Genomic DNA, 22,188 nt, shown 5'->3' with positions numbered 1-22,188 from the left:
TTACTGCTCATAAAAGTATTATCAAAAACAAGCAAGGGAAAGAACAGTCTGACCAACAAGGCGTTAAGAACAGATGGTGAGAATATACAGAAGAGCTATATGCCAGCAGCAAAGAGGCCCAGCCTTCTCAGGATTATGAGGAAAGGAAAGCAGAAATAGAGCCAGCCATCCTTCAGGAAGAAGTCATTTGGGCAATGAGCCAACTGCCAAACAACAAGGCCCCAGGTGTTGATACTATCCCTGCAGAATTGCTGTGGCCTCTACCACCCACAACCATTACAGCTTTGTGCCAGAAAATTTGGGAAATGAACATATGGCTACAGGATTGAAAACAATCAGTGTTCATTCCTTTGCAAAAAAGGGTGACTCCAAGGACTGCTCCAATTACCTCACAATTGCCTTCATCCCTCACACTAGCAAGATTCTTCTTAAGATCATACAGCAATGTCTAGCACTGACCATTGAAAGGGAATTACCAGATGTTCAAGCTGGTTTCAGAAGGGATCATGGCACTGGTGACCATATTGCAAATCTATGCTGGTCATGGAGAAGTCTCAAGAATGTCAAAAGAACATCTACATCTACTTTATTGAAAGCCTTCAATTGTGTCAATCATGACAAGCTGTGGAGAGCCATGGAAGACCTGGGAGCACCAACACATCTGGTCAAGTTGATGCATTCACTGTAAACAAATAAGAAAGCCACTGTGTGAACACCATATGGATACACGGATTGGTTCAAGATAGAGAAAGGAGTATGGCAAGGTAGCATTCTTTCACCTTACTTATTTAACCTGTATGCTGAAGTGAGCATGAAAAAGCTGGAACTTGAAGAATCAACAATCAGAGTAAAAATGAGAGGAAGGAACATCAACAATCTTCAATATGCTGATGACATAACTCTTCTCTCAGAAACCAAAGAAGGCCTGAAACATCTGATCAAAGGGATTAAAGAAGAAAGCGAGAAATTTGGCCTCTTCTTGAACATCAAAAAGACCAAGTTCATGACCACTGCGAGAAATGGTAATGTCAAAATAGCAGTCAACAGTGAAGAGATTGAATGCATGCAAGAATTCACTTTCCTAGGATTTCAGATTGATCAAAGCAGTGAATGCAGTCCAGAAATAAAGTGTCGAATCACACTAGGTCACACAGCAGTGATGAGCATGAATCGAATATGGAGAAGCAAGGACATCAGCCTGAGAACTAAATGCAGATTAGTCTGCACTATCATGTTTCCCATAGCTACGGTTGCAAAAGTTGGACCATGAAAAAACTAGACAGGAGGGAAATCAACTTATCTGAGCTGTGATGTTGGTGTGGTGTTGGAGAATTGTGCATTCCTTGGACAGCAAAGGTGACAAACAAGCAAGTTCTGGAGTGTATAAAACCAGACATATCACTGGAAGGCAAAATCATAAAATCCCGCCTTAGTTATTTTGGCCATGTCATGCAATCAAACTCATTGGAAAAGGCAGTTATGCTCAGAATGGTCAGCAGTAAAAATAAACGAGATTGCCAAAAAACATGGGGCCTAGACACCATCAAAGCCAACACCAACCAGAGTATACAACAACTGAAAGAAGCCATACTGGAAAATGTGGAGAGAGCTGGTCCAGAGATTGGACATGATTGAACAGATAGCATCATCATCATTCATGCTGTGAGTATGTAATTATTTTAAAATGAATTATTCTTGCCTACAATGGAACATTCAAAGAAACAGAATTAAAGAGAAAAATATTTCCCAGAATACTCTAAGTTTTTTAAGAAACCAGAAATATGGCTGAACCGTTCATTTTTAGACATTGAGATACCTTCAGTGAAATCTGTTTCAAAAATGTGGCAGAACTAAGGGTTTTTAAGGGTATTTCTATATCTTGGAACCAAAAGATTATCAATTATTTATGTTTTGACTATTCTGAAGTCAGAGCAGAATACAGGGGGACTAGGTTTTTTCCCCTATTTTCTTCCCATTTATCACAGCTGACAGGAATTACAACACCCTACCAGGACTGTAATGTCAAATCATTTTGGGGCAACCTGTACCTGACATGGCTAGGATTTTTCCCCCAAACCTCAAACAGGGAGGACTTGGCACTACAACTGTTCTTCTCTCTCCACTAGCTGAGCAATATTTATGTTCCTTCCAATAAAGTTACAGCTTCCCTCTGAGTGTTTTCATTACATTTATTACAGGATAAATTGAATTATTCTGTTGATATTATATAGCAACTGTATAGCATATATGTTATTTGAAGTACGGAAACTGGAAATCATTTGAAATGTAGAGTACCCCCAACCATAGGCTATGCACGTCTAAATACGTCTAAAGATCGCTAGATTGGAGATGGATGCCACAATAGACCATTACAATCTTTTACAATGGACAAATCTCTTCATTTCCAATATATTTCATTTTCTGATATGTCAATAATATGTCTGTTGGTACCCAATTTCCAACTAATTTAAACATGTGTTCTTTTGAAACAAATCTGCAGAAGACGTGTATCTTTAAACATTTTCTATTGAAATATACATTGCATTTTTTTCTCAAAAATTACACTGAGTATTTTTATCAACACTTTAAAATGAAATGTTCATATGGTTTTCCAATGTCTTCAGACAATTCTTCTTCAACTGACTAAAGACTCCCCCACACACAAACTTTTATCCCCCTTCCAATACTGCATTGAAATATTCAGGAACTGCAAAAGTGGATAAAATCTTCCCTTTCATCCAGAAGACGTACATTAAGTTACTTCATTTTGCAGTTTTCAAAAAGCAAAATCCTGAAGCATCCAAACTTTCAGTATAATAAAACTATTTCAATAAGAAGGGCTTTAAGTAAGAGCAAATTGCTACTAAACCGATGATGTCAAGCAAGTAATAGATTCACGGATAACCAAAATATATTCAAATCCTGAAGGTTTACTATAATTAAAGAGCAATATTAAACATAATCAAATTGTCTGCATTTCCTGAATATCTGACAACTTTTTACATCAATGGAAAAATGTGTAGGATTTACTACATAATCATAGAAGTCCAAAGATTATGATTATACTGTACAAACTTATGATTATTGCTTTCAGTGTCAAACTACACATTATATCCAGTAAGAGTGTCCCCAATTATATGAAACAGGAAATAAAGGAAATATGCAGTAAAGAAGAAGATGGCAGTCTATTTTTTATAGTCACTCCGCACTACAACAGACTTACTCTGACACTCAGTTTAACAGCAGAAGAATTCTGGTCTATACCTGACTCTCATGGTGTAGCATTATAGTTAAGAAACTGATACCACTGATTCAAATATCAGCCTCAAATAGATATACTGGTTCAAGCAACAAACTGTCTTAATATCTTGGTGTGGAGGCAGGGTAGCAGTACAGCTGATAGTATCTCTCTTAAACTGTTACTAAAAGCTAGAAGTTCTTGAAGTGATATTAATTTCTGCCATCTTTCTTTCTTTCTTTCTTTCTTTCTTTCTTTCTTTCTTTCTTTCTCTTTCTTTCTTTCTTTCTTTCTCTCTCTCTCTCTCTCTCTCTCTTTCTTTCTTTCTTTCTTTCTTTCTTTCTTTCTTTCTTTCTTTCTTTCTTTCTTTCTTTCTTCTATTTGCATGGCTGCCCATCTCATCTAAGTGACTCTGGGTGGCTCACAAGAGGTAAAATCAACAATCTAATAAAAATATTTAAAAGAAATTAATATTCAAACATAGATAGCCACCAATAATCACTTTAAAACAAAAATAACCATAATCAGCAGCAGAATACATCCTTACATCAGCTCAACACAGCCATTGTAAAAGCTCCCCTGTGTTCTAATTATTTTCCCCACATTTCAAGGTGAAGTCTCAGTATGTCAGATTGAGAACTTGAACACAGGATTTTGCAGTCTGTCATATCTATTGGCATCATAACATCATGCTCCTCAGTGAACAAGTATTGTTATACCTTTATCATATCTATATATTACCTCACAAATATGAATCCTCAATCATAGTAACTAATGCTTCCGCCCCTTTATATGATATCGGAGGAAGGCTGCTTTTTTAAAAATTTTTTGCCTCTTTAATGTATGTATTCTAACCTTCTAAATCCAATGGTCTCAGTTTGCAAATTATTATCATACTGTTATCTACAGAAACCTGCAGAGGGCAAAATTACAGAAACTTTTTGATCATGGAAACTCTAAAGTAGAAGATTGCATCCCAGTGGGATGTTGCATGAAATTACATAGTAGAAAAAAACCTAGTTTAGTGAAAATTATAGCCAGTTTTCTTAGGAATATGTCCTCTCCTCTTCAAATTACCAGCTTGACGAGACTGCATTTCAAGATATTGCAAATGTTACTTTTTAATTCCATTACTTATAGTAATTGGAATGGTCATCTAAAATTCATTGGGGTTATTATTTCATGCTTATTCATAAAAATCAGTCTCTGTGTCCCATCTGGCATCATATTAAGAACAAATACAACATAAATTATATTCACAATTACTCATGAGGAATAAGGTCTCACAGCATAAACAGGATTTTTCAAGGCTTCATTCAATTAAAGCCTTTTTCTGCATAACAAAGGATCAAAATAACTAACTTTCAGTTATGATGTGGACAAGTTGATTATTTCAAATTCCTTAATGGTCCATCAAATAGTTACTATCATAATTTATAAAGACATGTGGTTAGATTTTTTATTTTATGGTACCTTCAAGTCAGTGTTGACTCTTGGCAACTGCCTGGATTAGTCCCTGCAGTTTTCTTGGCAAGATTTCAGAAGTGGTTTGCCATTGCTTCCTTCCTAGGGCTGACTCAAGAGTGACTGGCTCAAGGTCACCCAGCTGACTTTGTGCCTAAGACAGAACTAAAACTCACACTTTCCCAGTTTCTAGCCTGGTGCCTTAACTACTACACTAAATTATTACAATTTAGCAGGACTTTCTAATATTCATTGAATCATGAACTAGTCATTCAGTGGCACTTGAGATCTCTTGCTCTTAATGGATGAAGTAACTTTCATTAGAAATTGTGGTAATACAATATTGGTACTAATTTTTTCAAGGGAAGGTTTCAGAAATCAGAGTAATGTTTGTCCTGAGTTGGCACAGCAGGACACAAAGTTGAAGAAAAAAAACAACAGTGTGTAGAATTACAGAGCATTTCAAGTGTCTTGGAAGAAAATGTTACACTTGGTTCCTAGAGAAACAAAATTAAAAACATCTAGAGCATTAATATATGAGACTGTTTTCTATTTTTATCTCTAATGTAATTTTTTTATATTTTTAAGCATTTCAAAAACATTTAAAGCATCAGAAGAAAACAAGTGGGTTTCAAAAGCTATGCATCTCATTGTCCTTTTCTTTGTTTTAAATATTTAGAGAGGAAAGTTAAAAGAATCTATTTCAAAATTGTATGAAGTGAGAACAATTCCTAACTACAAATCCTTTGAGAATTTACACATTTAATTAATTTTGCCCAATAGCTCTGTAGTTATCTTAACTGTTATCATGTTATCTGATTCTTTTGACAAAGACAATTACAAGGTGTCTATATATCCAAATTGTGTTTCATTTGCTCCTGGTTGTGTATCTACATCTCTGAAAGACATCACAAAAAGTCCTAACTTCTTCCTCCTCCTCCTTCAATCCAACTATTTCTAAACTGCAAAGATACTTTGCCCTGCAAGATTGGGCATCCCACAAAAGGTCCTTAGTGCTGGTTTCAAAACTCAAACCAGTATAATGACAATGACTTATAAAAGATTATACTATCTGAAATTTGGCACTTCATGAGTTAGAAAGTTATAATTGGTGTGCAACGCCTTTTCTAAAACCTGCATTGTAGGTAGGAATCAGGAGTCTGTAATCTTCTTACCCCTAGTTATCTATTTACCCTCACATGATTCCAACTACATGAGGAAATGTACTCTCTAGTCCCACTCTTACATTTTATTATCTTCCTCCTGCCACCCTTTCCATCTTATAACATGGGAATGTCTGAAGAAGAAGTTCCCTCTGTATGTCATGCCATGCAGAGAATGCAAGCTTCCATGATTTACTCATTGATTTGGTTGACAAAAAGAATCCCCAGCATTTTTTGTTGGAAGTGTCACAAAATGGTTGCTGGAAGTTGCTATCCTGTTGATAGCTAGCCAGCTACAAAGAAGTATTTCATTAGCCATATCTCATGCTACCTGCCATCCACTCCCCCTTTCAGGACACTCACCAAGGATGTTTTGCTTTTCATGAAAGAGCAGGTGGGCACACTTCAAAGCACTGGGTTGCAGTCATCTACCATTTTTATTATCTAAGAAAGCTTTTAGGGAAGCCCATTACAAGAAAACATACAGATGTATTATTGAAAATAAAGGTGACACTGAAGACTGGTGCTTTGCTATGTACCATGCCAGCATCCTCCAATTTGTAAATATTTTTTAAAAGAAGTGTTCAGGATATTAAAAAAATCAGGTAATGCAGAGAACCTGGCATGTACCACAGGAGGTCCCATAGCACATTGACAATTGTGGGCAACATGCTGGGTTAGGGTGTTAGGGATTCCAGGATTATAACATCAACAATATAGCCCACCCAAAGAGTTGACTTGTAACGCCCAAAAGACTAATGTATTTTATTATATCAAATATTTGTGGTCACATTGCCATAGCACAACCCTATACATGTCTACTCAGACAGAAGGCTGACTGAGTTGTAATGAATACCCAGTTCATTTGGAAATCGCTTTGCCTTCAGCTTGTCCTGAAATCCCAGTACAACATCATTTTAGGATTAAGCTGGAGGAAAAGTCTTCATAATGTGGCAGGTACTGCAGGGCAAGGGGCTACTAGGGCACAGTGCTTATGAGAAATCCTCCTTTATCCAACAGGCACATATACCTGCACCCACTTACAAGTGTGATAAATTGCTGAGGTTTCATACTAATGCTGCCCTAGGGATAAAACTTGCATTATGGAGAGAAGGCGTTAGCACATAGGCATCCTGCTAAAAGGTTGATTGGATTACACATCTCATCAATCCTGATCATTTTGAACAAGAAAGGAGCAGCACATCTGTAAGAAAATCAGAATTGAAAAGCCTGTTGAGAACTTGCATCTGCACAAGGAGTCAGCAACTTCCCTAAATAATCCATATTGGGAAAACACCCTAACTTTGGAGGCAGCCTTCCCAGACACCTGAAGCAGCTCCTTCTGAATTAGGCTTTCCAGCTTGGAAGAACCAGCCAGCTTTGTCTGATCAGCTGTCCCAGATAAGGCAGGACGACTGTGGGTTCCAGAAGCCAAGGATCATGCTTAGTGAGCAGTTACTGAGTAGCTGCCTTCCATCCTCTTCTGCAAACTTCTGGAGCAGTGTTTCTCAACCGTGGCAACTTTAAGATGTGCGGACTTCAACTCCCAGAATACCCAGCCAGCCATGCTGGCTAGAGAATTGTGGGAGTTGAAGTCCACACATCTTAAAGTTGCCAAGGTTGAGAAACACTGTTCTGAAGGCTCTGTCTGCTACCAATCCTTGAAAGTCATGTGTGTAGTCATTATTGTTTAGGTCCATATTAGGTCAGGGACAGATAATTTTTAAATACTCCGCAGTTAAAAATCTTGGGTTCTGGCTAGACAGTCCCTGAATAACAAAGTTCAACTAGACTTATTTTAAGATGAAGTGAAAAGGTAAAATATATTGTATCTAAAAAAATGTTAAGACTTTAAGATGGCTTAAGGCTTATTGTTTTTGCTATAATAGATTACGCATGGCTCTCATTTGAAGCTCCCTGTCTCTGGAGATCTTGTTACAAACCACTACTCCTGTTTCCTTCTTATAATGAAGAGTTGCATTCTCTAGTAATGACAAAATTTCTTGAAGACAATTTAAGAAGGAAGTATCTCTGTTGATTTTTCTTTTCAGGTTATACCACCAATCATCAATAATGAAAGCACAGAACTGGGCACGTTCAAGATACTTCCAGATATGGCCATTATAGCAGTTGGGAATTAGTTTCTGACTGCCTGTTCTCATGACATTAGCTGAGACAATGTATTACTAGCTTTTCTGCTGTATTAATAAACTTCCAGTAAATCCAGTTTTTTCTATTGAAGGACTGAAGCTCTGCACAGCTTCTGTCCAGTCTGGAGGAATGCTTGCCTCTTCTCCCACTCTCAGGAACTCTGAATCATTTTTAGTTAGGTTTCAGGCCAGCACTGATCGTGCTTGTCAATGACTTCTGGTAGAACTGGGGTGAAGGTGGTGCAACTGTGCTGGTTCTCCTTGATTTTTCAGCAGTTTTTAATATTATCAATCATGACATCATTCTGGACCAGCTATGAGGATTAAGTGTGAGAGGCACAGTGTTGCAGATCTGGGAGATTCTGCCAGGTCTTGCTAGCAAGCCCCACACAGTGGCTATATAATTTTATTATATAACAAAATGAGGGAAGGGTCTAATTTTTTAAAATTATGTAGTATTAGCTGCACTTCCAAACTTTCGGAAAGTGTGTCTCAATGCTAGAATGTTGTCATTAAAACAGCAGGTTTCTGAGAAATTATAAAATATAGCAATTTATCTTTTGGCAATAACTATGAATAAAAGCGGTTCACAAGCTTGAAGCCCTTACTTTAACAGTAGCAACCAAAAGTGCAAAGTCTTAGATGCTATTATTATAAGCTACTTACTTTAAGATGAAGAATTGGTGGAGGTGGAAAAATTACAGAATGAAAGTCATTTTTATCAAAAGGATTTCTAAGAAAGGCAAATCTGGCTTAAAGATTGAGAAGGTAGAGAAATAATAGGAAGCTATCGCATAGAATTATTTTAAAACAGGCACACACAGTTCTAGACTCTTGACAAAATACTGTATAGTAGATTTAATTTTTCTAGCAGTTTGGGAATCTCTTGAAGGAGAAACCATTTCTACTACTTTCTATTTGTAGGCATCATCACTGGTCATCCGTTGCTGGTTTAGAGAAAGCCACTGGATTGCATCCTGGCCTAAAGAGGATCAGAACAGAAGCAATACATAAACAGAAGATTTGTGATTAAGAGAAGACAGAATCCAAATATATGTGTGTGAAAAAGGTAGATTCCATAACTGAAGAAGTTGTGGACTACTGTATATACCAGGGTGGGCAATGTCTTTACCCAGTTCATTAAACTGTTTCTTCAAAAATCCTTGGAGATTTCATTTTAGACTTCAGCTGCTTCTAATGTGGCCTGATTTGAATCAGGCTTTTTTTCAAAATGCCAGACTGACTCCCAACTAAATTTTATGCTCAGTGCATATCTCTAATGAAGCTGATTAGAAAGCTTTAGCAATCCCGTGCCACCTCATGATAAATGTTGCTCAGGATTCTTGAAGCATTTGCACACATTAAAACACTGTTTTAAGTAAATGCATTGCTATTTTCAAGATGATCTGTGGTGCCAACTGTCAGCCCTCCCAGGTAAATCAGACAGGAAACACAGCTTGATGAGCTAATTCTACTTTATTGTAAGGCTATATTAACAGAATCTTGAATGTCTGAAAATACAAATTTCCCACCCTCCCTATTTACCACCTGAATAGTTAGGGTAGGTCCTTCCTAAGTTTCTTTTTCTGACCGTTACTCTGTTGTGGACTCCTCTCTTTTATCTGATCACTCCCTAGGCGGCATCTCTTCCCCCTGTCTTTCAAGGTCACTCTCACATTCCATCACATCATCCTCCCCTTCAGACCCATCACCCACTCCTGAGTTCCCAGGGGGAAACAGGCTGTGGACTCTGAGAATGAATTGCAGCTGCGTTCCTCTCCTCTTTTCCTGGTAACTCCCCAAGATCGCACAAGGCTTCCTGTAAACTTGGCTCCAGCCAAGGTGACAGCCACCTGCCCTCGGAAATCTGTTGGCCTTCCCACCTCCAGTCCTCCATGCCTGATGTGGAAGGGGCTGATTCATTTCCCCCTACTTGGTCTCTTGCTATTCCCAAGATCCCCTCCACCCTATAAAAAAACTCATCCTGCTTGTCTTAGCGCCTGACTCCTGCAATCTCGGTAGCTGCCAAGGATGGGGTTTGCTGGGACACTGGTTGTAAAATCAGTGCACCAAATGCCGTGCATGTATATCCGTTGCTGCCTCCCATGATCTTCCTGATCATGGGTAGCCTTTCCAATGCATCAAGTACTTGACCCACTTCCTTCTGCATCAGCCTAACACTGCTTCTACCTCCTACTCTTCCTCCCTGTTTACTTGAATGGGGGTGGTGGTTGCTGTCTGTGAATGTAGAGTGCAGGGGGGACCTTCCTTTACAAGCCAGAACACAGGGTGAACCTTCATTGATGCCAGCAACTGCAAACAAAAAGCCACTGGGTTAATTTGTTTAATTACTGGGAAAAGGCCAATAAATTTTGAGTCCAGTTTCTTGAAAGGTCTTGCAGAAGTTAGAAATTTTGTAGAAAGCAACACTAAATCCCCTTCTGCAGTTCTAGTTCTTTTGTATGCTGCCTTTGCTAGTTTGAGCTGTTCTTTTAAGAAGCTTTGGGCTGCTTGCCTCTTGTGCAGGAAATGTGGCATGAGATACAGTGCTTTCTTGCCTGGTTGTTGGTAAGACCCATGGGTGGAATCTGTAAGTTGCCTGGAATGGTAACATACTGATTGATGAGTGTGCTGCAGTGTTGTAAGCAAATTCAACAAGAGGTATGACATCAGTCCTGTCGTCTTGCTGGTAAGAAATATAGCATCTTAAATACGGCTACAATAGTTGATTAACTTTCTCAGCTTCTCCATTTGCCTCCAGATGGTGCAAGGAATAAAAATGAATTTTAGTATTTAATAATTGCAAGAGGTGCCCTCCAAAATTTGGAAATGAAATGACTTCCTCAGTCTGTCATGACACAATTGACTAATCCTCTATTTCTAAAGACATGGTCTAAAAAGAGTTGAGCTGTTTCCTAGGCCATTGGGAAACCCTTGCAAGGAATAAAATGGGCCAATTTGGTAAATAAATCCATTGCTACCAGTATGGTAGTATATCCCCACACTGGAGGAAGATCAGTGATGAAATCTAGAAAAAGAGTATCCCATGTGAGAAGGAGTTTCCAGCGGTTGTAGCAGGCCTGCTGGCTCACAGGGACTGACTTTTCTCTACAACAGACATGGCAAGAGGAAACACAATCCTTAATAATAGGGAGGCAGGGCCACCAAAACTCTCTAAGGGCTCTCTGTTGGGTTTTAAATACCTTCCCCATGCCCTGCTGTTTTGTCATTGTGGCACAGCTGTAGTACTTCCTCCCTTAGGGGAACAGGAACATACAAATGTCCATTGTGGAACAGCTGCCCTCCTTCACTATGAAAGGTGAAACAGTACCGTGCTGGTCTCCTTGGAGGTCCTCCATCTGGCCCTAGCATATGCATCCTGCTGCTGCTGTGTCCTAATCTGATCAAAGAGATCAACAGCTTGTCTTCCTACTCTCACCCACTTGTGTTTGTCTGATTTACAGTGAGACTCAAAGTTGCATGGCTGCAGTATCATTGCTGGGGGGTGGGGGTGATTGGGGAACCTCATACTCCAGCTTGTGTGAGAGGTTGTCTGGAAGCTTGTTCTGGGAACCTGGAACATATGAGATGTAAAAATCCAAGTGGGAGAAGAATTGTGCCCACTTGATTTGCCAAGGGTGAAAGATTGGGTGTTTTGCAGAATCTCTAAATTTTTATGATATGTACTTACTTGAATCAGATATGCTGCTCCTTCTAGCAGGTGTATCAGTTGTTGAAAGACTTTTCTTACTGCTAGTAAATCTTTATTGAAAATGTCATAGTTCCTTTCTACTGAGAGGAGTGCTCTGAAGTAAAAGGCACACTGTAGTAAATCTGCCCCCCCCCCTTCTCTGTCTGGAGAAGAACCGTTCCTACCACTACATCTGATTGTTTGATCCTGTCAGTCTTTCATGTCACTTATGGGGGGTATGAAGTGTCTAACAATTCCTCCTCAAACACTGTTTCCTTTTGAGTGGCATCGCTTGGTACAGCATTGCCTACTCTCAGTTTGGCTGCTGTACCTGTCAGCCTATCCATCATCTGGACTTTGACTCTGCCATTGTTTTGCTGCCTCCTCATCCGAGGATCTTCTAAGGTGAGCACAGCATCCAGCTACAGATAAAAGCATATTGTTACATTCTGTTAAATAGTTCCTTGTTTTTTACTGCCTTGAAACATATCATCAGAGAAGCTTGCATGAGAGGGTGTCTGGAAGCTTGTTCTGGGAACTTGGAACATATGAGATGTAAACATTGAAGCAGGAGAAAAATTATGCCCACCTGATTTGCCAAGGGGTCATCAGAGAAGCTTCAGAAGGATAAAATAAGTGTGAAAATATCACCAATAAAGGTAAAAGAAATTCTCAAGCACCCAGAAATAAGGTAGAAAAAAGAAACTTGTTTCACATGGGTACTAAATGTCTGAAAAAATGCAAGGCAGGTTTTAACACAGCATTAATTTGTATGGACTCTTGTACCCCATACCTAACTAATAAGCTTCCTCTACAGAAAGATATCATTTTCCCACTGCCTAGCTGTTCTTTATATGGAGACATCAGCAGAGACACATAAATAAGAAAAGTCTCTTTCCCTCTCTGCCACTACTGGTTAAACAGAAAGATCAACATTTGTTGAATAGGCTGTGTGATCAGAAAAATCATCTAGAGAATTATACTAAAAAAATAAATTAGGAAGATATATAATCAGAGTGCTAGGAAGCACATAGCCTTCACACATTATCATTCAGCGTGAAGTACCAAAATTCTCATGACTGCAAGTACCACTGTAAACAAAACAAAACAAAATTATTTTGTTTTGCTACATTTGGCTTTCAAAATATATAGGACGCCTGAGGTAATGTGATCAGAATTCTGTTTTATAGCAAAACTCCCGAAGTGGAAGGCACTTGAGTAAAATACAGAGATTCATTGAAAGTCATCTAGGTGAAATCTAAATAGAAAACAATGCACTTGAACAATTAGCTGTCATTAAGTGAAGATTTAAAGAGGAGGATAAACAAAGGTATAATGTAGAATATTAGTAAAAATCAACTGAGGATGTATAGAATGGAAAACTTCCATGACGAGTCAGGAGATGGATGCCTTCAATTATATCAGGGAAGAAAATTAAAGTAACTGACCAGATACAATGGAAAAAAATATGGGAGGGGTCTTTTGTTCATTTGTATTTAAGAGTAAGCTCTTAAATAATGATGTCCCTACAGCCCGTTAGAACCAGCGAGCAAAGGAATCAACCATACCTTTTATAGATGAGACTGCTGATGTAAATGCTATACGTGGGGCTGCCCATCTGAAAAACTTTCTGGAAGCTACAGCTAGTTCAAAATGTAGTGGTGCGAGCAGTAATGACCACTTCTTGTGCCCATGGGTCACTACTGCTACATGAGCTGCATTGGCTGCTAGTTGGCTTCCAGGTGCAATTCAAGGTGCTGGGTATTATCTTTAAACCTCTTCACGACTTTAAAGATTCTGTTTAATAGCAAAGTTTAAATTCTTGGGTACTTGGGTACCATTTCTCCCATTGTTTCTGCCCACCCAGTATGTTCAAAGCGAGTGGATGTGCTCCAGTTCCTTTCCATTAAAGACTGTTACCTTGTGGGATCTACAAAGTGCGCCTTCTCTGTGGCAGCCTCTACCCTCTGGAACGAGATCCCACCAGGGATATGGATGGCACCCTCTGTCCAGGGACTTTGAAAAGCCCTTAAAACCTGGCTTTGGTCCCAGGCCTGGGGTTAATGTGTTGTGAGGGCTGTTTTGCTTTGTTTTTAGTTCAGGCTGTCTTGTTTTGTTTTATGTTTTTAATTGTTTTAATCTAGTATTATATTTTGTAAGCCATCCAGAGTCCACTGGAGTGGACAGCTATATTAAATTCAATAAATAATAATAATAGAGGCAACACTGAGAAGGATCTTATGCCCATCAGTCTGACAGATGGTAATAATGGGATTAAATTAAACCTTTATAGCTAAACTTAAAAGCTATGCACAGGTTTATTACAGTGCTTACTACAAAGAAAAATGTTATTATTTTTCATGCTAGCTCCAGAACATGCTGTTTGACTATATCTAGAAATGGTGACAACACTGCTTCATTGGGAAGATCTTAGGTAGCTTTTCATATCAATACAAGCTAAGAGTATTATGACATCTGATATTATGACATTAAATAGTTGTCACATTAGGTATATTGTTTCCTGGATTTAAAAATAAATCTCCCAAAATACTAGCAGGCAGGACTCTGCCTCAAAGCTACAACAGATAATAGTGCAGTTCTTACTGTATTTTTGGGTTCCTACCCTAGGGTAGGGTTCCTACCCTACCTAGTCAAATTTCACATACGTGATCATGTTTTCTGGCTAATTTGTGACAGTTCCATAGAAGTTATAATTGCAAAATTTCAGTTCTAGCATTGGTCCTCAGTGTATCTTTATTCCCTCCCCAGAGATGCTATATTGTCAAAGAAACACTGAATTTAATATTACATGTTTCTATATGGATAGTCATGAAATGGTAAATACATCAAATATAGGAACTGCTAATTTAATTGAATGTCACAGAGTATGGTAGTTTTTATCATAGGGTCACTGGGCTTCTAATTCTGTCTTCATCCGCTGAATTGAGAATTTCATGGGTGTAAGAGAAGTAGAAGGAGTATTCATAAGTCCCTAGATGTTATGTTATTTAAAAGGACAAAGTAGATAAATAAGATACTTCTATGGGAATGGCTGTAAAGCAGCATTTGCACCTCATAAGATAATGATGAAAATTGCTCTAAAAGAGCAAAAATTGCTCTTAAAGTGAAACACATAGTTTCACTTTAAGAAATTTCCAAGTCTGATGGCCACAATTCCAGGTGCCTCAACAGAAATGAAAATGGAAATTCTTTGGCACATAGAGATAAGGTAGCAGAATATTAGGAAGTAGCATTTCACAAGGGATGTTCTAGTTACATTTTTTTCAGACCAAGCACCCCAGTAAAGTGCTTCCCTTTCAAGCAGACGTTTTTGAAGTTTTTAAAGCTTATAGTTGCAAGCCAAGAAAAGTAGCAGGCTTTTTTTTTCTTTTTCTTTTTTTGGACAATGGGAAAATTTCCTTCCTTCCTGCTGAGACCTATGGGGAGAGAGGGAGGGAGGGAGGTTGAGACAGACAGAGACAGAGATGATTATGCTTCTTCCATCTTTTAGCTCTCTGGAAGGGAAAGTTCTCTGGTATTAGTGAATAGTCCATGATTTGATGAAAGCTGTTATGTAGATAGTCCTAAATGTCCCTTCCATACATGTAGACTTTTTAATTAAATAAGGTAATGATCTTTGGTTCTTTTTATTTTCTCAAATTTCTTTTTAAGGATTTAAATCAGAAAACTCATCTTTCTGGATCTACTTTCAAAATTATTATGGGCATTAATGCACAAAAGCTTCCGAACACCAATGAACCTTACACAGAGAAATAATTTACATTTTGTACTTAGTTAAGATGCTTGCATAGCTTGTTCTGCCAATAATGCATTGAACTGTGCAAGATAAAAGATACAATCCCTCCAGAGATATTTCTAATATAACAAATATAGCTCATTGTAAATCTTCCCATTTTTTTTCTTGCAGCAAAGTCTATTTTATATGGGTTGATTTTCAGTATTGACAGTTTTTCTACAGTCCCATATTATCAGAGTTCAATATATCAGAGCATACCAATTATACATTGGTATCATACTAGCTACATAATATCTGAGGGTGAATTTTAAATGTTTCAAGTTTCAGAAGAGCAAATTTATTCAAAAGAGCTAGATCAATGCCAGGTGGTAAGGAATGTTCAGGTCACATCAGGTTTTATCACAGATGTCAAAATGAAAATGCAAAAATTAAAGATGATTTTAAAATAAACTCTGTAGAAACCAAGATTCAAACTGGAAACTTCTTACTGTGTAAGCCCCGTTGTTATAAAAAAGCGGCTCACTTCTATTCATTTAAAAATGATCACTAAAATGTACAATGGTAAAAACTAATCATGATCCAAAACATCTTGGCTAATTGAAATATTTGACTGAAAGAATTTACATAGATATGCAAATAGCTTCTGCCCAAGCACTAATCTTACTATTCTCACATGTCTAAAAGGAAGGTGAAGCAACTCCATACTATACAGTATGTACTGTAGATTCACTATCTTGATTTTTCACTTATACATTTGTTTTTTCTCTAGTCAGAACAGAAATGAAAGTAATTTTCAAAAATGTTAATTGGCAATACTTGGAAAATTGCATTTTAAAAACATAATTGTTCCTTGAAGCACTAGCAGACAAATTATGCAAGTAACAAAGTGAAAGTGCTGGTAAACTAACGACGTCTCTGCTCCTATGATTATTAAAATCGATTTCATGTCGATTTTCATTAAATAGTCGTGCAATTTTCCGTAAATATATACACACCTAAACATTTTGCTAAAGCACTTTCCAAAGCTGAAGTAAACAAAAACAAAACAAAGCCAACCTTTGATTCTTTAAAAGGACCACATCCTCTTTGCATAACCCACCATAACAGGTTGTTCCTTCATGATGGTTCTTTTCTATTTAAACTTCCAAGGTCCCTTGAAACTGCTTTGCTCCAATCAAGTCTCTAGATAGGCACTGTGGTGTCAACACTTTCTTGTCTGAGATGGCATCACAACAGTTCAGCCATCTACTGGTGGAGATTGCATAATGGCTGCTGTCACCTCCACAAAATCTCCTAATACAGACTTTTCCAATGTAGTACCCTTGAAATATATTGGTGTAAAAAGTCTAATACTGCCAGATCATAATCCCAATTCATTTGAAAGCCACTAGATTGGGGAAAAAGCTATTTTAACATATCACAATAAAAACAGATTCCACACTGTGACAAATTATAATTTCTCTCTGTCACGCTGAACATGTTATTTATTTCTAAAATGTAATAGTTATCATCTAGTGAGCAATATTCAGTGGGATTTAAATAAACAAATGAAATCCAAAATTCTATGTATAACAAATGAGAAATCATAACAATATAACAGTTCATTAAAATAGAAAAACTAAAACAGGCACGAACCATATAGAGTTCCAAAAGATATCACAGAAGTAACCGTAATTTTGGCAAAATATAGGAGCAAATCTGTTCCGAAAATTTTTGAAAAGATAGAAAAAATGTCTGAGCTCACATATCAAACAACTAAGATATATTTTATTTATTTGGTTTTGGCTAAGTGTGCATTATGAACCAAGCTACTATGGTTCATAACTCTGTTCTATGAGTAACATGTGGCAAACCTATAAACCATGGCTTAATAAACCATGCTTAGTACAGCATGTGAATCCAGTCACTGAATACTCCTTTAGCTGGGACAAAAATGTAAATATAAAGCAGCCCACATGTGGAAGAACATTCAGTCACTGAAATATTAAAATATTTTTTCCAGATCATTAACCTTTGTACTACCACATGCAAAGGCATTTAGTGCAGTTTCTTATAACTTCCTTGGTTCACACTATAATATTCAGTAAGAAATTATCGCTAGATACAGTGTAGTGATCCCCCTACATAAAGGGATTTAGTTATAAATCTAAGAGTAGATTTATTTTATACAAAATAAAATAAATTGTCTATAAATCTAAGAATAGATTTATGGACATTTTATTTATTTTATTTTATTTTATTATTTGTCTGAAAGCTCAAGGCAGCTTATATGGAAGTCTTTCTTAATTTTCTCTCCACAATAATAACACTGTGACAACTGAGACAGAGTTATTGGCCAAAGTCACCCAAAGAGCTCTGTGACTGATGGATGATTTGAACCACAGCTCCCCAATACAAGCCCAACCTAGAAACAATGAAGATAGAGAATTGGCCTTATCCAATCTTGCCTTCCATCAGTAACCTGTTTTATTCCAAGCAAGGCTTCCATCAATGGCATCTTTTTGCCAATTTTCCTTGATATTTCTGCCTACTGCAAATCTCTAGATGACTGGTAGGACTTCTAAATTTTGGTGGGAGGTAGCAGTGGGAGTGAAGAATGGAGAAAAATAACCCCATCTCTCTTTTTTTTAAAATATAATTTTATTGAAAGTTTCAAAAACAAGAGTAAAAATTAATACAAACTAAAATGAAGGAAGAAGGAAAAAAGAAAAAGGAAGAAAGCTAAAGTGCAAAAAGAAAAGAAGAAATGTAGAAGAAAAATAGAAAAGAAAGAAAAAGAGATATAAAGAAGTGGCTTCTGATCTTCTTTACAGCAGATATAAGTACAACTGTAGATTTACCTCTTTCTCTAAAGTTACATTGTGACTCTTCTTTCTATAATCTATCCTATCTAATCATCAAAACCATAGATCAGACGTTCATTTTTTTCTGTTTTATGCAAAAAAATCTATAAGGAGTTTCCAGTCAGCAGTAAAAGTAGATATTGTCGTTTCTCTAATCAAACAAGTCAATCTGGCCATCTCAGCAAGTTCTATCATCTCCACCAACCATTCCTCTGTTATAGGTGTTGCCAACTCTTGCAATCTTTGTGCGTACAATAATCTAGCTATGGTTATCGTATATAAAAACAAAGTTCCATGACTTTTTTCCAACTGTTTATCCAACAGTCCCAAGAGGAAAAGTTCTGGTTTCAATTGTATATTAAACTTTAAAATCCTCTGAATCAGTGTATGCATCTGAGCCCAAAATCTAGCTTCTTTGCATGTCCACCAAGCATGATAAAATAACCCTTCTTGTTGTTCATATTTCCAACATAGATTTGAAGTGCCTTTGTACATTCTAGGTAATTTTTCTTACATATCACATATATATGTATGTGTGTGTGTCTATAAAATGCTTCTGGTGCTGAGAGCCACAAAGATGTTTTCAACAGTACATCATTTTTAAAAAGTTCTCTTTAAGATTATAATGTAGCATAAATTTCAATCCTTTCAACCACATATTTTTCCATTGCTCCACCTGTATATTTTAACCAAAAAATTTAACTCACTTTATCATACATTCTTTTACTTGTTCTTCTTCTGTTTCATATTTCAATAAAAGATTATACATTTTAGCAATCACATGCTCATCATTTGTACAGAATTCCATTTCAAAGTCAGTCTTTGAGTATTCAGTACCATAAATTATTTTGTCTACTTTGAATATTTCTGATAAGTGTAAATAGGAAAACCATTGACAACTATATCCCTCTACCATCAGTTGTTCTCTTGATTTTATTTTGTATTTCCCTTGAAAGAATTCTAGTATCTCATGGTATGTTAACCATTTGTGTTTGCCTATTATTTTTCATCTATAAAATGCTTCTGGTGCTGAGAGCCACAAAGATGTTTTCAGGCACAATCTGGATTTTTTTCTATTCCATATTTTCAATATGGCATGTCTATATGGTACCACAAATGTCCATGCCACCCAAATCTCAGGTCATGGTATTCTATTTCTCAGCAACACCCACTCTTTCATCCAAACCAAACAGGAAGCTGTAAAATAGAATTTCAAATGAGTTAAAGCCAATCCTCTTTCCTTTGCATCTTGTAACACCTTATATAATAATTCCTTCCAGTTTGTCCCATCAAAATGGAATCTTTTTCTGTTTAAATCTATCCATCAGAAAGTGGTACTCGTTTCTCTTTTTCAATATTTTAATCTGAATTTCTTTAAGCACAATTACATCTGTATTATCAATCTTCAATCTTGCCTTAAAAGGCTGCTGCAGAACTTGGTCTTTTGTCTTCTTCCTGACAAAGTGCACCAAGACATCCCTTGGAACATTTCTTAATTTCACAAATCTTGTATTTATTCTATCAACTTTATCAATTTCTGCCTCTGTATCCTGTTCATTCCATTCCAAAAAATTGTTAAAGCCTTAATAACCTTTTCTCTAATGCCCTCATCAGAATCCTACGGAATTGCTCTGAATCTCAAGCAAAATTCCTTCTCTCTCAATTCTAATAATGCCAGATTATCTAAATCTGTTTCTATCTCTCTATTTATAATTTCTGCCTTACTTTCCAAAATTTCCACTTTGTCATTAATTTGTTTTACATCTCATCACTTGTTTTACAGAGTTTTCCATCTTCTTAACTGCTTCTTTCATCTCCTCTTTCATCTTTACAAGTCTTTCATCCATTCTCTCTTCAAAAGCTGCCAATTTAGAATTAAGTGATTCAGACAACCTTTTGCCTAATTTCTCAAACATTTTCTGAAGCAACTCTGATTAATTCCTCTTTTGGCAGGTTGCTGTAATGATTCTCTCCTCCTTTCTTCTGTTTTTGCCACTTTTCTGGTAGTTGCCATTCTAATACTGTAATCCAAAAGTGGAAGTGTCTCAATTTCAAGAGGAAGAGTAAAAGGCAGGCTTCCTTTTTTTTTTTTTTTTTTTTGTCTTTCTGTGTCCTTAATACTTTTGTCTTAAATGGCAGTCCATAGTTATAGTCACCATCACATTACCTTTATTACCTTTATCTTTATTTTGTAAAATCCACCAATTGTCTACTCTCTTTAATGCTAAACAAATAACATTCCCATGAAGGTCAGGTCCATTTGTCCATTTAATTCCAATATTATCAAAAGCACTTTCACCAAAATTTAATCTTTCAAAATTACTGTCCCCTTTATCCATTTTAAACTTTCTTATATCCAATTCTTGTTAGACTTTTTGCTGAAAATTTAAATCCTTTAAAGTTTCTTTTCCCCTCCTTCTTTAATCCAGAAAGAATGTTGACTCACCAAGTGGATTTCTTTTATCCTGCCTCTCAGAAAATCTCTCTTTAACAGCAAATTGATTACATCCAATAGTGATTAAGAAAGTGAGGCTTGTACAAACCTTGTGTCCATATAGTTTGTATTACAGCTGTGAGCTTAATTGAAATCCATTGACCCCCAGCCAGTCACCTCACAAGTTGACTGCAAAAACCTCAGCATCTATGGTCTCCTCACAAGGAGCAGTTGTCTAGAGCGTGAGTGGGCAATCTCATGATTTCTCCTTGTCCAGAGAGATTGCACCAGCCAAAACTCACCATCTGGCCACTGATCGCCACAGTGCTGTCCCCACTCCTTCAGGGATGTCTAGTCTGCCATAGAACCTCACTTGGAAGCCAAAAATAATCCCATCTCTCAATAGCCTATTGGATATTGTTTATATTCCAAACTCCACATAAACATTATCATATAAACAAAGTTTCACTTCATTTATGTTAGACAGAGTGCACACTCACATTTATATAAAATCACAAGTGTGCCCCATCTGGTTATATGAATTAGTTCTGGGAAATTTCAGCATTGAGTCATACTGTAGGCAGATAGTATGAAATCTCTTTCTAGGCATATTTTGTGCAAGTACTAGGATCTGAGCTTTTGCTTTTCTTTCACTTTAACAATAAATTCTAATTCAAACTACTGACCACAACAATCCAGAAGTGATGGACACTTCCAGTAACTCTATATCTAGATATCACTGTTCCTGGGCTAAAATAGTTCTAAATCCATAAATTTTGTTTGGCAAGTGCTGATAGAAACTGATTTTTTTTTCCTCCTGTCCTTTGAATGGCCTCCTCTAGATATTGCTGGATGACAAGAGATTCAGAAGACCAAACATAAGTCAGTACAGATTCAGGTTTTCTGGTCAGCAAATCAGAACTATCAAGCTGCATAGCATAGGATTTCTCTATAACTACAGCAACTAATGCAGGTTTCTCAGCTTCTTCAGAATGAATTCCAAAGAGGCTGATTTAAGCACCATAAGCAGAAATATTTTTTTAAAAACATCAAAATGTTCCCAAGTTATGTCTCTTCAGAACAGATGTGGTGAGCTTGTGGCCCTCTAGATGTTAATAAGCCACAACTCCCAGCATCTTTTACAGTTAGGCATGCTGACTCAAGCTGCTGCTTTCTCTATGTTTCTCTGACCACAATGTAAAATCCTGGACTCCTACCTTGAGTTCCAACATTCACTGCACCACTGTGTGTGCTAACTATACTGCCTTCAATACATGGCATTTCTATTGCCATCCTCCATTTCTGCATCCTACTAAATTCCATTGCAACCAGTAGGGTTTCTGTATTTAGTTCATACCAAGGGCTTTGTATGAAGTTCTCACTGAACATAGGAATGCCTTACATTCCAGAATGAATATATTACTATTTTCCAGAATTAATATTTACCT

General features: G+C 37.0%; 1 long non-coding RNA gene across 4 annotated transcripts in view; it reads left to right on the top strand.

Moving 5' to 3' along the window:
• The window catches only part of LOC148216851 (uncharacterized), a 123,388-nt gene that overhangs the window by 23,824 nt on the left and 77,376 nt on the right, over positions 1-22,188 (top strand). For 2 of the 4 annotated variants that reach the window (XR_015794496.1, XR_015794495.1), the window contains exon 2: positions 8,940-9,084. This is a non-coding gene — a long non-coding RNA (uncharacterized LOC148216851). Of the gene's footprint in view, positions 1-8,939; positions 9,131-22,188 lie in introns of all 4 variants that reach the window. The other 2 variants (XR_015794493.1, XR_015794494.1) reach the window with 1 other exon arrangement.

Source organism: Python bivittatus, unplaced genomic scaffold (assembly GCF_059951505.1).
Source record: "Python bivittatus isolate LINGU-HERP-01145 unplaced genomic scaffold, Pbiv_v1 ctg000070_np1212, whole genome shotgun sequence".
Classification (NCBI taxonomy): Eukaryota; Metazoa; Chordata; class Lepidosauria; order Squamata; family Pythonidae; genus Python; species Python bivittatus.
The sequence above is the reverse complement of the archived record's forward strand: the minus strand, read 5'-3'. Positions and strand labels throughout refer to the sequence as shown.